General features: G+C 34.5%; 1 long non-coding RNA gene across 1 annotated transcript; it reads right to left on the bottom strand.

The window, feature by feature from the left end:
- Positions 1–913: 913 nt before the first annotated feature.
- LOC138318057 (uncharacterized) lies at positions 914–15,987 on the bottom strand. The gene is made up of 2 exons (XR_011207834.1): positions 13,353–15,987; positions 914–5,303 (listed from the first exon to the last, which is right to left on the bottom strand). It is a non-coding gene; the product is annotated as an uncharacterized lncRNA (long non-coding RNA).
- Positions 15,988–16,290: the final 303 nt, after the last annotated feature.

The raw sequence follows: 16,290 nt of genomic DNA on the forward strand, positions 1-16,290 counted from the left end.
TAATTATAGTTCGTGATGATGGGAGGAAAGTTCCGGATAAAGCACGTTTAAAGACAAATTTTCTACAGAATATAATACAGGTGCTGATTATGAAAGACAAGGCAATATAAAAGTGTACCTTTCTGTCAAAAGTACATACATGTTAAAAACAAAGCGAGGTAAGATACAGTCTACTCAGTATCTGTCAAAATGTCCAAGTCTGACGCCAGGGTCAGAGATAACTCATGCGCAGTGAATATCGCTAAGCCTTACTCACTTACCACTGAACAGTGTAATCGTGTACAAAAAAAGCGATTTCTTCATGTCACGTTAAAAAGGCAACACAGAACTTGATGTCCACTGAACCTTGGACAGAAGACTCTTGGAACATTAATGTAATCATAAGTTCAACAAGGATGGTAGCAATAACGTTTTTCACAGGGCGGTGGCGATTCCCATTGTATCACCTCTAATAAATGTATATGGTGGATCTGAATCATATCTGAAGGCGTGGGAATAATTTGCTAAGAAATTGTTGCTGTTTGCAGGATACTTCAAGACCAGAAGGTAGACATTACACATAATTCTTCTGTATGGTTAACAATCTCCGAACTGATTATTTTGTGGAAGAGTTATAGGTTATGCTTTGATGATAAATCCAATTCTTACTCTCCAGTACAGAAAGCCTATGCTTATTAGAGATTGTGAGCAAACGCAAATCTGACCCTTATGTCTGGTGTAAAACATACAATGCTTGATCTTTCGAGACGCCTGGTTCTTTATGTACTTTATCAAAACATTAGATTAATCTTATATATATACAATGTACATTGTTTGTATCAATGAATTTGGATTTGGATTATGGTTTTGTAGTCATGTTTGTAAGTTTGTTTTTTTAATGGAAAATTCTGTAGGAAAATAAACAAACAACACATTTCTTTTTAAATGATACTTCTTTTATATGCAGACTATTCTCAAATATTATATACAACGGTGGAACATGAAAAATGTGTCCAAACTGTTTCAAACAGCTTAACAATTGTGCCTCATATACAAAACATGTACATTACCTACAATTAGTTTTATCAATAAATAACACTATACTTTTTACTATACATTTACATCACGATTGGAAATTCCCTTCACAATGTTTGTCATAATATCAATTTTATCAATGAAAAATAAAACATCTGAAACAATCTGCCAAGTACTAATGTACAAATGTTTGTTGTACAAAATACCTGATTCATTTTACTATATTTTGCTTCTATTAATTTATCAAATAAATCATTATAAAATGTTTTCTTAACATGACATATATTGGATTTCTCAATGTCCTTTTAACTCATTCACCCCTAAAATTTGAAATGAATTCTTCCAGCCATTGAATTAGAAGAGTTCAAAAGTGTACTCAGGGGTGAATGAGTTCATAAAACCTTGTGAATTTCAATATCAAAACATACCTACAGTTGACATTTTAGAATAGTGGACTGAAGAACAAAAGTGTTCATGAGAAACAGACTGAAATTCTGAATTCTGTAGTTAAAAAATGGAAGATATTGCTTTTCTCTTAAAGTTCATATCCAAAAAGTGATATTTTGTTGGAAATATAAATGCAAAAATGTAAGCTTTCTTTAGAAGCAGCACCATTTCACAGTTGGTTTGCAACTTAGATATGTATGAGAATAATATAATTTGAGATTTTAGTTGTTGTTTGCAAAAAGGACAAAATGTTGAATACCTACACTCTGTAAAAGTATGTGAGATAAAAAAAATGACATTGAAATTCTGCATGGCACAATATTTTTTTTTCTTTTCAAAATAATTTTGCAGAATGTCATCATTTACAGTGAAATGACCTTGTCAGACTCTCCCGTTGACTGTCAAAGCTAGCACTACAGGTATATTGGCAGGTTATCTTATTGCGCCAACACAAATATAGCTGATTCAGATTGACAGACAAATATATAACAAAAGTGCAACATCAGGTCTTTTGATGGTCTTGGTCATAAACAGAAAACTCTGAATTTTACAGAATTTCAGGGACCAAATTTTAACACTTCATGCACATCTTAAAGATATATTTTTGCACATATTAATGCACTCATTTATTTACATATTTAGGCAGAATTTTAATGCCTCTAAAAATTATTTTTCATTTTGCTGTCCTTTAATAATATCTCCCCCAAAAAACATGACTTTATGCTTGCAATTAAAAACAAGTTTCTGAAAATCTTTGTTCACCAAATCGTAGAATGATTTTAAATTGTCTGAAATAAGTTTAATGAAAATTCTATAAGGCAATCTATATAGAGACAAAGCCAGTGGTATTGATGAACTAACGTAATGAGGTGAGTTATATACATAGAAATCCATCTATCGGTGCTGTAATGGTAACGAAGCACCGACAGAGGGACATATCTATCCAATAATGTAATGGCTATTGTGATTTATACAATGAAGTAATCCCTAATGCACAAGATTAATGCTAAGGTATTGCCCTTTGATCTGTTCTAGAAAAGATTCAATGGATCATAACAACAATCACTATACAAAAGTACTTTCCTTAGTTACCATTCCTGGAATTCCACACTTCGGTTTCCTCACTCTTAATCATGGTAGCTTTTATTCTTGTTTTTTATGTCATATGTACGAAAAATCTTATCTGGATTCTGTCCATTTTGTCTCTCCTGTGGGACAAATAATTTAACTTCACCATCATTAGCTGCAGGCAGACCACAGCATCAACAGTTACGAGATATGTTTAGGGTTTTATTCTTTATACAATTATACAGAGCTCATGAAATAGCACAGAATCCCAGAGCCTAATCTACAAACTGAGGCAAAGACCAAAACTACCCATACTCCATCCAAGGGACAACATATCATATAAATTTTCCCTTTCTTTTCTGTCTTTCTTTCACAAAATTGTCTTTCAGTCTGACCAAGCAAATCTAACCACCCAGCCCCACATACCAGTAAATAATGATTTGTCCTAAGATTAGGTATCTAATCCAAGTGATACCTTGTCACCATTGTATAATACAAGTACCATGATTCATTTATGACAAAAAGTTAGGAGCTCTCTTCTATAACATCTCTATAGCATATCACAAAACATTTCACTCTACTCTATGTCTCTTCATCAAAACAGATTTTTCATCAAATTTTTTTTTATCTTACATAGCTTTACACATACATATAAAATATGATATGGACAGCTTTAAAAACCATGAGAATAAGATATGGAGTTTGTATCTAAAGCAGGACTCTCCATATTCAACCCAATAAGCGCCCTTGTCTATATAAGCGCTCTCCCCATTTTAAAGCCTCAATTTCATTTACTTTGAATTAAATGAAGACTGAACATATGAAAACCAAACAATAGTTCTTTGCGGTTCTTTGATTTCTTTAATAGACTGATTTATGGCTTACGGTGTGCAAGATTTTGTGAAAGTCCTTCATTTTTCTGCCCTGGGTGCTTACTGGGTCAAATACAGTATTACAACAATATTTGCAGTTGAACAAAATTACACACTGAGAGGAGGTGCCAAGGTATGAATAAGACTGAACTGGAGTTCTATAGGTGTGTGAAAATATGGAGAAAAAACTGTACAAATAAATCTAAAATTAAAAAGCACAGGAAATAAAAGCAGGACATGTGTTCCCTCTATAACACAATAAAAACACAAAAGTTGGTGATAAATGGTGATGAAATTCTGCAGCTGAAAAATTTCTGTTAGGGAATGTCCATAGTAATATGTATACGTAGCTATATACGGTCCTCAGTGACACCAGGCCCCAATTTCTCGAAACAAACCTAAGTCCCAAAATGACTGAAGTCTAAAGTTTTCATATAAGTTACATAAGGAGAAAAACTTCAGTTTTGACTTAAGTCTGCACTTTTGTTTCAAGAAATCGGCGTCAGTAGTAGTACAGTGTCAGCATGGTAACAGCACAGAATTTGCACTGTAACCAATAACTACAATAGTGATCATCAGTTTAATGTCAATCTATAGCTAACAAGTATGTTACAATTGTCTTTCTAATTAAAGAAAAAAATTGTCTCTGGTTCTTAAGTACATCTAATATACAAGTGTCATATACCAATCAAGTGTGTCTGAGTGTTCATGTTGGTGTGTGTGGTGTACTATCCATACAACTCAGAAATTATGATGTGTGTTAATTGTTATTTTTTTTGTATGCCAAGTTAATGTTGAATGTAAAATAAACCGAGTCTACAGTCTTTTTATCTTGGTATACAAAAAAGTTCTGATGTCTCCATACATACATGTATTCTGGTGCAAGTAGCACTAAAATAAGATCACCATTAAAATAATCATTTTTACAGTACTGGTAATTTGTCTGTTTGTTATCTAATTTTCGACATATTTTCTGCTGCTAAAAAGATGACAAACAATAATATGAAATGACATAATCACTTCAATATAATAGCTATAGTCTTACTTGATAAAATGATTTTTAACCAACTGATGTACTGATATTCTATACCAAGATTTATAACCCTAAGCTATATAACACACGAGTCAGTTTATACACGTATGTTCATAAACATCAGTAAAGCATTGTGAAAAAACGAATTCATAACAAAGGGAGATAATTCTCACAAATCACAGATCAATACTCGAGAGCTACTGACAGCCACTAAAATGTCAGTTTTTCACACCTTGTCTGATGATGAAACTATCACACCCTCAAATGTTTGATGCTAAATATGGATACCATAACAATGGCTAATAAACCAGGTAGTTTAGTACCCAGTTCCCACACGTGACGAGTCGTCATGGAAACAAAAAGAGCAAAATATACTTTGTCATGATCACATAAAAGAATTATAACAATATATTTCAGTATATGACACAGTAATGGTGATAATTTGCTGTATTAGAGAAGATTTTCCGAGAAATGACAGTTCTCCCCGAGGATCAGGGCTGTTGGGATGTAAATGAGTGATTAAATTGTGACTGGTGTCGTGTAGTACGGCCTGATCTAGCATGTCATTAGAGTTCACTAGAAGGTGGTGGCGGCCACAGGCTGGAGGCCCACCATCTCAGGCTTATAATCAGGGCCAGTAGGTGGCCAGCCGTGTAGCCACTATACGGACTACAGTCTACAGCTGTCAAGTTCAATCAATGAAGGGAAAAAGTCCATTCTGTAGTAGTGGACACTGGTCATAATGGTCACTGATCTCGGTCTTCTGCACTTATATTATCTGAGCTGGCCACACGACTTATCTCCTGGACTAACTCGGCATGTTCGTCCAACATCTTCTCCAGGTCCTTCTTACGCTGTTCTGCGTTCTCCTGCAATCACAACAAACATTAATTTTAGACAATGAATGACGCAATTTAAATGTCAAGCCAAATTTCTTCTTACAGAAATCTGTATTCTATGATTCAATTCCAGGTAATCTCTATATATTCTGTATATTGATAATTAAAGCATTAATGTACAATTTTTTCTAACAAATACAGATTATGAAAAAAGTTTGATACTAATTTCAGTTGCTATAAAATCGGAACATAATTGGAAGTGGCATATCTGCAGTCACATTGCATGTCAACAATATGGATACATGCGAAACAATTTCATGCTCCTGCTAAGAAAAGATTGATGTCTGCATGCAATATCTAGTTTTTTTCCTGTCTAACTACTGGAGGTATCAATGGATAAACATCCTAAAGCAACAACACATATATATAATCACAGTGCCTTCAGACACCAAACCATCTTAGCATGCAATCATTGATTATATATCTCTTCCATAACACAGGCAGGAACTATAAAGTGATGCTGAAAAGGTCTTTTATGAATGCACACAAGAAAGTTAGTATGTTAAATATTGAATATTTTGCATAAAGAGCAGAAATGTCTCATAATAATATCTCAAAAGGGCAGTTTGTGTTTGCATATTACAGAGTTATCTGCCCTTGCAGGTATAGGTTCTTGTTGTAACCAAAATTGTCCTTTATGAATTAATGCATACAAGAAATTGAGTATGAAAACATTGAATATTTAGCGTAAGCAACAAGAATGTCTCAATAATTTGCATATTACAGAGTTATCTGCCCTTGCTGGTCGGTAATAGTTGTTATGTTAAGACTTTATGAGTTTAGTGTCATATCTTTCAGAGAAAAAGATATTTTTGCATACAAAAATAAATGACGTCACAATTAAGCGATACCTTTCCCTACAGGGGAGTTAACTCTATGATATGCAAATATGGAATATGAATATTCCCCAATTTCTGAGAGACTTTGTATATTTCTGTGACCTAGAACATAGAAGGGAGGGTTGCAATCATGAAAATGTGTCTGTTCCCTGTGCAGTTTTTCAAAACACATTCTGAGTAAAACAAAAATTCTTTATTTCATATGTAAATTTTTCGGTTATTTACATAATTTCCATTAGCCCCAATCATTTTAGAGTTAATATCTACTTGTTGTATATAAATAAAAAATAACGTATACAAATCTGTTTTATTTAGAGCATATTTCTTATCCTGAAGTAATGGATACTGGATGTTAGACAACAAGTTAAGACTAAGTGAAGCGTGCAGTAACAATACACCAATTATAGCTGTAAACCAGACAACAAATCCTATTTGTGTACACAAGCTTCTTACAACAGTTTGTTTGTACCTTTGACATTCGCCCAATAAATCTCAATCGTCCGCCATTAAACGTTATATATTCTTCCGTTTTTACAGAACACTGAGTCTATTAATAACAATTTGGTGAGATGTAGCTGCCTGTATTTAGTGACTGGTATACTTCAGACTGCTGGTCAATACAGTGTGACGTCCAAGGTCCCAACCCAAAATAACTTTAATCTGTATATATATATATAGGTATAGAGTTACTTCTGCTATGTAAATGTCGATGTACCACCTTAAGGCTCCAGTGTTCCTCCACACAACACAAACATCGGGCAGTTTTAATAATTCACATAAAATTTGATGAGCTCTACTACCACTATAAATAAATCTCACTGAAACATAGTTGCATGGAGGATAAAAAAATCTGCAGTGCAATAGAGGCAAATCATGAAAGATGAGCACACATTTTTTTTTTAAGAAAAAAACCCCACCACAGTTAGACAATTTCCTTTGTGACAAACGTTTTTGTTTTGTCTAGGATTCAGACATATCAGACAGACAGCTAAAGGCTTGATGTGCATGTGTAAATATACATTGGCAGGTTCATTGAATGACCGTTTTGTACCTTGTGATGAGGGAGAGTAAAATGGTGGAATTCTAGTCTGCAAAAATCTTTTTTTTTAGGACCTGTAACTTCCTCTCACCTTGATACCATACTGATATCCACTATTGCACTAGTCTATCAATCGCTGGTTTGCTGTACAATCCTGAAGTTCACTTAACATCGTATTCACACCTATGCCATCTTTTGTGTAAGAAGCCATTACTAGGTAACCTTAATTTCTTGAGATTTTTCTATTCAAGATAAGTCTAATGGGTGAGTTAATTATGAATGAAAGGCATGGGTTTCCATGGAGGAAAAAGGCCGGAGTACTCCAAGAAAAACAACCAACTTACAGCCCAATATGGACATGCTCTCTTGCAATTCAGAAGTGGAGAGCCAGTGGCCATGGATGAATGTCAGACACCTTAACCACTTGGCCACTTTAGTCTTCTATCTAAATGAACAGCTTTAAGAATAATTGCACTATTAAGCTGCAACATTTCTGCAAAGTGGGTTTGTTCAGTGACATTGTTTCAAGATGATGAAAATCTGAAGTGGGGAATAGTATTATCGTATAGCTGCTTTTTTCCCCATGAAGGTGATATTTTTGCGATTAAAAGGGACATGGCTTTAATCGAAAAACTTGATTGGCAAAATATTGAGGCATTTTTGAATCATATATACCCTAAAAGCCAGATCTTGAAAATTTTAATATGCTGAAGAGTTTTTTTTTACCGTTTTAACCCGCATTATCCGATTATATCTCCAACAAAATCTGAGCCTACCCAGACTCCTTAGGTGTTCCCTCCATCAGCCCATCCTAGCTAGTTCTCCTGCCGGGTTCAATAAAACCCCACTTACCAATTCCTACCTGGGGCCTGATAAGCATGTTATATTGTTCCACAGTCAAACACTCGGCTCTGCTTAACACCTCAGTATGGCAGACGGTTCTATAAAAATCTATCTTATCATTCTCTGTCTCTCAAATCTCTTCCTGGACACTTTATGACTGAATATGATATGAATCAGTGACTTTCTGACAGTTTTGTTACAGTTGAATGACTTTTTTACGACCTTAAGAAATATGGGATCAACTTTGTTAATTGTTAAATGGAGGAGATGGAATTTTGGAGTTTGCATGATTAAAAACTTAACTTTTAGCATAGATCATATTGCTAACATTTACGATGGCTTATACAAAACAATCTTCTGCAAGTTCTAAAATATATCTCTTTTATATTTATATCTTTGCCAAGGAGCTATTTATACCAACACTTAACATTTTTGTCTAGCCTATAGGTACAGCCTAGATAATGAATACTGTGAAACTATTTATTTCCAATATTGCAGATCAGAAAATGTCAGACGACATCAGATAATCATTTTCTATAAAGCGATTGGACCAATCCCTGCAGGGAGGCCAACCAGAATAATCCCATAGCTTCTGGCCAGGGTATCTCCCTTGCATACCTTTTCCAGAATGGGTGGGCTTAATTGGGCTTTAATCGGATGAGGTAGTTATTAGGTACAAATCTATCTATATCTACTTCATCTAAATATTCGGTGTGGCCTCAGCTCTGTGGCAGACTGGCCGCTTCAGCCACGAATCTTTAGGTCCAGCTGAGAAATTTTTTTTCTCTGTCTCTCTATCTCTCCCACAAGATTTATGAATAAACGTCTATGGTCATAAACTCAGAATAGTGTGTTGTCTTGTTCTATATGATTTTTCAAAAAGATAATTTTAGCGTTTGAAGATACAACATACACTTGTATAGCCTTTTAACTATGTAAAACTACAGTACAGTATCGATTCTGTATAGAGCAGCACAATTTTCACAGTATATTTTATATTTTGTTGAAATGAACATGTTTTTGAGATTAGATACACGATGGAATACAGTGCACTTTGCTTTTGATCCTTCAGGGAAATTTTTATTTACAAAACTGTAACACATCACAAAGTACATGAAAACTAGATAATGACAAAACATAGCCTATTATGATTTAAGTTTATTTAAATATCTACATGACTTCAAGTCCATAGCAGCCTATAACAAATAGTTGAATAGCCAGCATGGTCAGTTCTAGTTCCATAATTAAAAGCTGGATAGACAATTGTTTCTGTCTGTCATGTCTGTCAGAATTTCTAAATATCTGGTGTTGAAGTCAGAAGAAACGTGACCTAAATTGAAGACTGAAAAAAACCAGATAACCTTACATGACAATGATCAGATACATCTGGAGTTCAATGTATTGCACAGATCTACATTGGTGAAGTGTAACTTTGGTGAGCTCTAATTGAGCTTTCTCTAGTGTACTACAGGTGAGCTACTACTCATAATGAGCAAATTCTGGTGAAGTTTTGGTAAGCTGCTGTTTAACTGGATATGGCGTAGCTGGTGAGCTCCATAAGAGCTTGTTCTAATGTACTATTGGAGAACTCCTAGTGAGCTAATTCTGGTGAAGGTTTGGTATACTCTTGATGAGCTAATTTGGTGTATCTTGGTAATCTCCCTTTTAGCTTGTTCCAGTGATATTTTGGTAAGCTCAAGTTTGGCTTGTTTTGATGAGCTTGGTATAGCTTTGAAGAGCTCTTACTGCATGAGCATGTTTTGGTGAGCTCCTGTTGAGCTTGTTTTGGTGAGTGCCTAATAAGCTGTGTTTGATGCAGCTTTAGACAGATTCTGAGAAGCTTGTTTTGATAATATGGATTTCCAATTGTGTTCTACTGAAGGCTATTTTTAGTATAAGATGACCGTTAATAAGACCAGCACAGGAAAAAAGCCTGCATGAACACCTTATATCTAAATGATCAATACCAGGCGAAATGTAAAGCTACATATTACGGTTGTCAATGTTACTGACCGATGGCTGATTGAGGAGCAGAAGGTACTTGTTTGTGTTTTATATGCCTGGTCAGTCAAGCTATCCTTACTAAACTCCGGTATAGGGTGTCGATACGGCCACAAAATACCACCAAATCAGGCTAATAGCAAGGACCAAACATGTTAAAGTATCACAGTCAGGTACAGCTACACTGGGTGATTGTCAGAGAATTGTGGCAACCCTCCAATCAAGTTCTTTATAAGCTTGGTCTGATCATGTACACGGTCATTTAATTGATTCTTACCCTTATAAGGGCATTCACGAGGCTTTGATTGACAGCTGCAGGAAACCCTATTTTCACACTGAGTGATAATGAACATTACATTAGACCCCCGCTGACCAGGCCTGTAATCTAATGGTGACAAGCACCACCACCTTCTACTAGTCACACACACATAATCTGTCTTACCAACTCATTTTAATGTTATTATTGATAAACAAATAAGCAAACATGTAAAATTTCACAATAATATCCTCTATTATTCATGCTTCATGTAAAACGTGACATTACGAATAGTGTAACTGCCTTATTAACAACAGAGACTTCAATGTCACAGCCATTTTTTTTCTGGTGACCAAATTAGTGAGGAAAGTGGACAACAGGAATCATAGGGCCATGGTTATCGTAAATCCATTTATCGTTCCAGATCTTGTCACTTGCAAAATTGCCATGGTTACCATGACAGCCAATGGCAATTTGGAATGTCCAAGAAAATGTACTAAATAGCTATTCCTATATTTCTGAGATATTGAATCTGTCCTTAGAGGAAGATCTAGCTGAAAATTTTGAGAAGCAATTTTTACATAGATTTCAGATTGGAATACATGTAAGCCAGTGCCTTTCCTTTTATAAATTATCAAATTATGGAACCTTTTTCTCAAAACTTTCTAATTAAGCAGAAAATTTGGCATTAATATGAAGTCACCAATCTCTATGACCACATATTTTCTCATTATCTCTTTGTCTGCAAATAATGACACATGAATAGAGGTTTTAAGATTTTTAGAGGCAGTAACCTTGACCTTTACATTTAACCTTGATTTCTAACCTGGACCTTTAATTTAACATTGAGTTCTATCAACCATCTACCATACATATTTAGTATTTCACTACAATATGGCAAATGACATTAATCAAGGTTTAAATTTCTGTATTTTGAAGTAAGATCTTTCTCAATCCTTTTTAGTTCATGTTGACATAAAGAGATTTTAATTAAGTTAATGATTGATCAGCAGACTGTAAATAACAGGATAAAAATGAGTTATTTAGTACAGTCATGCATGGGATATTTAATGTTAAGGAAATGTCACAGCCTTTTTCATGTGCCAAAATAATGATATTGTGAATAATTATGACCACACACAAAAATACCTGTCTATGAAAGTAATTATAAAAACATGTTATAAAAGCATGTCATCGAGTTAAAAGGGAAATGATGTTCGTGCTAATTACCCTGGAGAAACAATGCTTAATCATCGTCTGTGCTAATCATCCATGTCATTCCTCGGCTAAAATTTTATGGTAACCAAATGCTGATTAGGACAGTATACCCAAGTAAATTCACTGCACAATGATGTAGGTATTTTCATACATTTCCTTTTTTATCGGAAGCAATTTATTTTGCCATATAATTAAGGCCTGTGATTGAAACTACGATCATGTGAAGCAAAAAAAAAGCATTCTGATTATTGCAATGTTCCCCTGCTTGTCCCCACAAGCTATATAAAGTTATCTTAACCTATTTGTAGTAAATGTGACCTTTCAACCCCAATACGTTACTTCATAATTAAGTTTCTTTTGTATGAAGTTTCAACAAAATCCATCAATCTGTTCACCAGTTAAAGTCTTGGAAACAAACATCCAGACAGAGATACGGCCAGATAGACAGACAGAATGAGACATATAGACAGACATATAGACAGACAGACAGTATGGTCCCTTCCGGTTTCACCATGCAGCGGGGGACTTATGAATATCCTTCATCTCTGATGCATGAAATGGCCGTTACAATGTTATAAGAGGAGGATGGCACCTTATTGTAATTTAAATCTACAGATAAAAACAATGAAACTGTTACTATCTTATGTGTTAAGAAACACATATTATAGATATAAACAAACACATATTATGTACCTAAATATCATATCGCTGAAAGTTCAAATGATCAAGTCATGAGATAAAGCAAATTCAATCTTCAAAGCCTTATACATATTATCAAATTAGTTCTTTATTAAATACAACACCCACTTACATGTTAGTAGTTAAAAACATATCAATAACCTAGAGTTGTTAGTTAATTAGGGATTTAGTTTACTAATTAGTGGTTAATGATAAAGCATGCATATATCACAACTACCAACATGTGAAACCATAGACAACATCAAACATTGAGAGTGTGTAGGAAATCACACAGAAAATTGATACAAGTACCTACAAAGATTTTTAATCTCCTAAAATCTATTTCTGAACCATGCAGAATTTCTATGAATGAAGATATTATCAATGCATTAATGGTCTAGCGAAGACTTAATTTTCATCGAAACGTTCCTGAGATGCCATAGAGTAAACTGCAAACGTTTCAAAATTGAAATTTTTGTACCATCAACAACAAAGCTATAAGAACTGATATAAACCGAAAGATGAAAAACACACACATGACAGAAATAGAATCCATGGTCTAAAATAGAAATAGAAATTATTCAGTGGGGCCATTTGTATCGGATCACTCGAAGGAATGCCTCGACTACGTCAGAGGATTACTTGTATGGCAAACAGCACCAGCCAACATCTGTACATTGGCTTATAGCTTACTATCTTATCAAAAAATGCAAGTTCACCTCCGTGCACATAGCTTTACTATTCATCTGTATTTCACATAATGATTAAAAAATATATATATATGAGATGACAAAAAGGTTCCTGCATTCAAAGCTCAAGAGTACTTTTACTAATTATTCCAATATCCCCACTATTGCAACAATCAAACCTGAAGATATTTTTTATTATGGAATGTATAAATCTGTTTCCTTTCAGTAGACGACAATTACCTTACACTGAAATCAAAACTGAAGTAAAAAAAATGTCATTATTGAATATACAAATCTCTAAGTAGATGAAATATACAACATACATATATTTGTTGAACATGCTTTGTTAGATATAGGGTATTGTTAGACAACAAAAATCATGGAAGACAATGGGATGTGCAGACGGCGACTAGATCATGCTACAGAAGATAGAGTTGCAGGTGACATTCGGTTTACCTTTATACTTTCTATGTAGGCCTGAGATACTCGGGATTCTCTACCTTTTCACTAATGGAAGCCTTACGAACATTTCCCTTAAGAGCCGCTAAAAAATAGAATGTCACATCATGGTTTTGTTAAAATGTTAAAGGCATCAACACATCATAAAAACACAATTAAAATGTCAAAAAAAAACAACATCACATCCTGTTATATTATTTACTCCTTCAGGTAACTCCATTGGTTAACAAACACAACATCTGTATTCCAATAATCTCATGCATTAGGGTTTATTCTTTCCAACTCAATGTCACCTCTGTTATAGAGATAAGTATAAATCTATGTTAATTAAGTCAGCTTTAATTAATGGTATTTATTTTTTCGCTGTAGCGCTCAAGACTGTCCAATATTTTACATAAAAGACAGTTTTCAGCTAATATTCCTATTGTTAAGTCAAGAACAAAAGAGAGCTTTAATCAGTAGTGCTATTTTTTCAGTATATCTGTCTGTCTAGCTGAAAGCCCTGAAGGACATGTGCAGCTTCTGTGATGCTTAAAATACACAAATCAAAGGAATGCTTCCCCATTGAAACATCAGTAATACACATATAAGACCTTGGGTCCCTGCTTCAAACAACATCTTTTTGTCAAGTAAGGATAAAATGTTCAGGAGAAATAATCCTGTTAATTAAATTAAAAACATTGATACTATAATCTTTTATAAACATTGCCCTTTTAAATTTCTTTCTTTCTTCAAAATCCAAGATGGCGGCCTTGCAGCCATTTTGTTGACCAATCGGTCCCAAAATGCAATATGCGCAACTAGGTCCCCAGGAAAACCTACATATGAAATTTGAGATCGATCCCTTCAGTACTTTCTGAGAAATAGTGGTACCAAACTTTAACTATCAAAAAATATGAAGACTGGCTGATTGTCATCTTGTCAACCGATCGGTCCCAAAATGCAATAGGGCACAGCTCGGGCCCTAGGGGAACCTCCAAATGAAATTTGAGAATGGTCCCTTCAGTACTTTTTAAGAAATAGTGATAACAAACTTTAACTATCAAAATCCAAGATGGCTGCCTTGTGGCAATCTTGTTGAGCGATTGGTTCCAAAATGTAATAGGGCACAACTAGGGCCCTAGGGGAATTGAACCTACAGGTGATATTTGAGAAAGATCCCTACAGCACTTTCTGAGAAATAGCGGTAACAAGAATTGTTAACAGAGAGACCATGGAACAAGGACGAATTTGAATCATCAGGTGGTGGGCTAAAAATGTACCTATATTTAGATGGGAGTGAAAATTGGAAAAGTTAATGTTGATCAGACCTATGAATGGAACATATTGCAACTCTGGTCTAAAAAGAAGATCAATGTTAAAAGTTATAACCTTTAATCAATAGTGCTTTAGACCTTTAAACTGGAGGTCAAAGTGGAAATTTGACGTTTAAATATCACTTTTTGCTCCCTTGTCAAAAAATATGACAACCTCTCCTCTTTTAATAAAGCAAACCATTTGACATGTGACATATGTATTTATACATATTCAGGAGACAAATCTCCTAGTATCTTTGAAATGCTAATGTTTCATTCTGTTTCATTTTTATCCGGTTTGAAAGTGCATAAGCATTATATTGGTAAGGGGGTACTCAAATTTGTAACAATAAGTCTTCAAGCCTTTTTGGGAACCAGCATAATTGAACGGTTAAATAATGTAAAAAGCAGCTTTGAACCCTTCACATCTTACATATTTCACTTGAAATTCACTGCTCCTTCTCATTCCAATGCATACAAACCAATAATCTAGGCACCCAACTGTGAAAATGCAGAATTCACTTTGAAAGTAACAAATAACCAAATAATTTCAGCCAGAAATTTCAATTACAAAATATATTCTTCTGCTAAATACAAATTCTCTTTTGAGATGTAAATAATTATTCTTGTAGTGTTGCAGTAATGGCTGTCCAATGACAATAGCAAGTCTGCAGATTTCTACAGTGAGTGAAGGCACACCAATACCTTATAAAACCACACACACTACATGCTAGGATTTTGTAACGACAGATGAAATATCTGTCTGGTTTATAAATATCCTGACAACAGAGGTCAGCGCACAATGAATTCATCACATGTCAAATCTGATCTCTGCTCAGCAATGGTTTCCATCATCTTCTGTTATTGAGACGAATGTCTTTAACAAACCACTGTACAAATGCAGATTCCTGATTTTGTCAACACTTTTCAAAACACTTAAACTGGCTCATTGGACAATGTTTCAGGACATGTTGTGTAATGGGTTTATTGGACAAAGTTTCCGGACATGTTGTGAAATGAAAATAGTTCTTTAATTTTAAATGTAACTTCACCTTCCGAAGATTCATCAAAATTCAAAGGCGAATCAATCACCATTACAAAGCAATATGAAGATCAGAAGGAATTGATCAAATATCCCCAAATCTGAAGAAATGATAGAATTAGATGTACCGATAATTAGAACTCGCCTCTGTTGTAAGATTGTATTGAAGACATGTTACAATCTGCCTCTGTTGTAAGATTGTATTGAAGACATGTTACAACCTTCCTGTGTTGTAAGATTGTATTGAAGACATGTTACAACCTGCCTGTGTTGTAAGATTGTATTGAAGACATGTTACAACCTGCCTCTGTTGTTGTAAGAATGTATTGAAGACATGTTACAACCTGCCTCTGTTGTAATGTAATTGTATTGAAGACATGTTACAACCTCCTCTGTTGTAAGATTGTATTGAAGACATGTTACAACCTGCCTCTGTTGTAAGATTGTATTGAAGACATGTTACAACTGCCTCTGTTGTAAGAATTGAAGACATGTTACAACCTCCTCTGTTGTAAGATTGTATTGAAGACATGTTACAACCTGCCTCTGTTGTAAGATTGTATTGAAGACATGTTACAACCTGCCTCTTGTTGTAAGA

This window comes from Argopecten irradians, chromosome 3, assembly GCF_041381155.1.
Source record: "Argopecten irradians isolate NY chromosome 3, Ai_NY, whole genome shotgun sequence".
In the NCBI taxonomy this organism is placed as follows: Eukaryota; Metazoa; Mollusca; class Bivalvia; order Pectinida; family Pectinidae; genus Argopecten; species Argopecten irradians.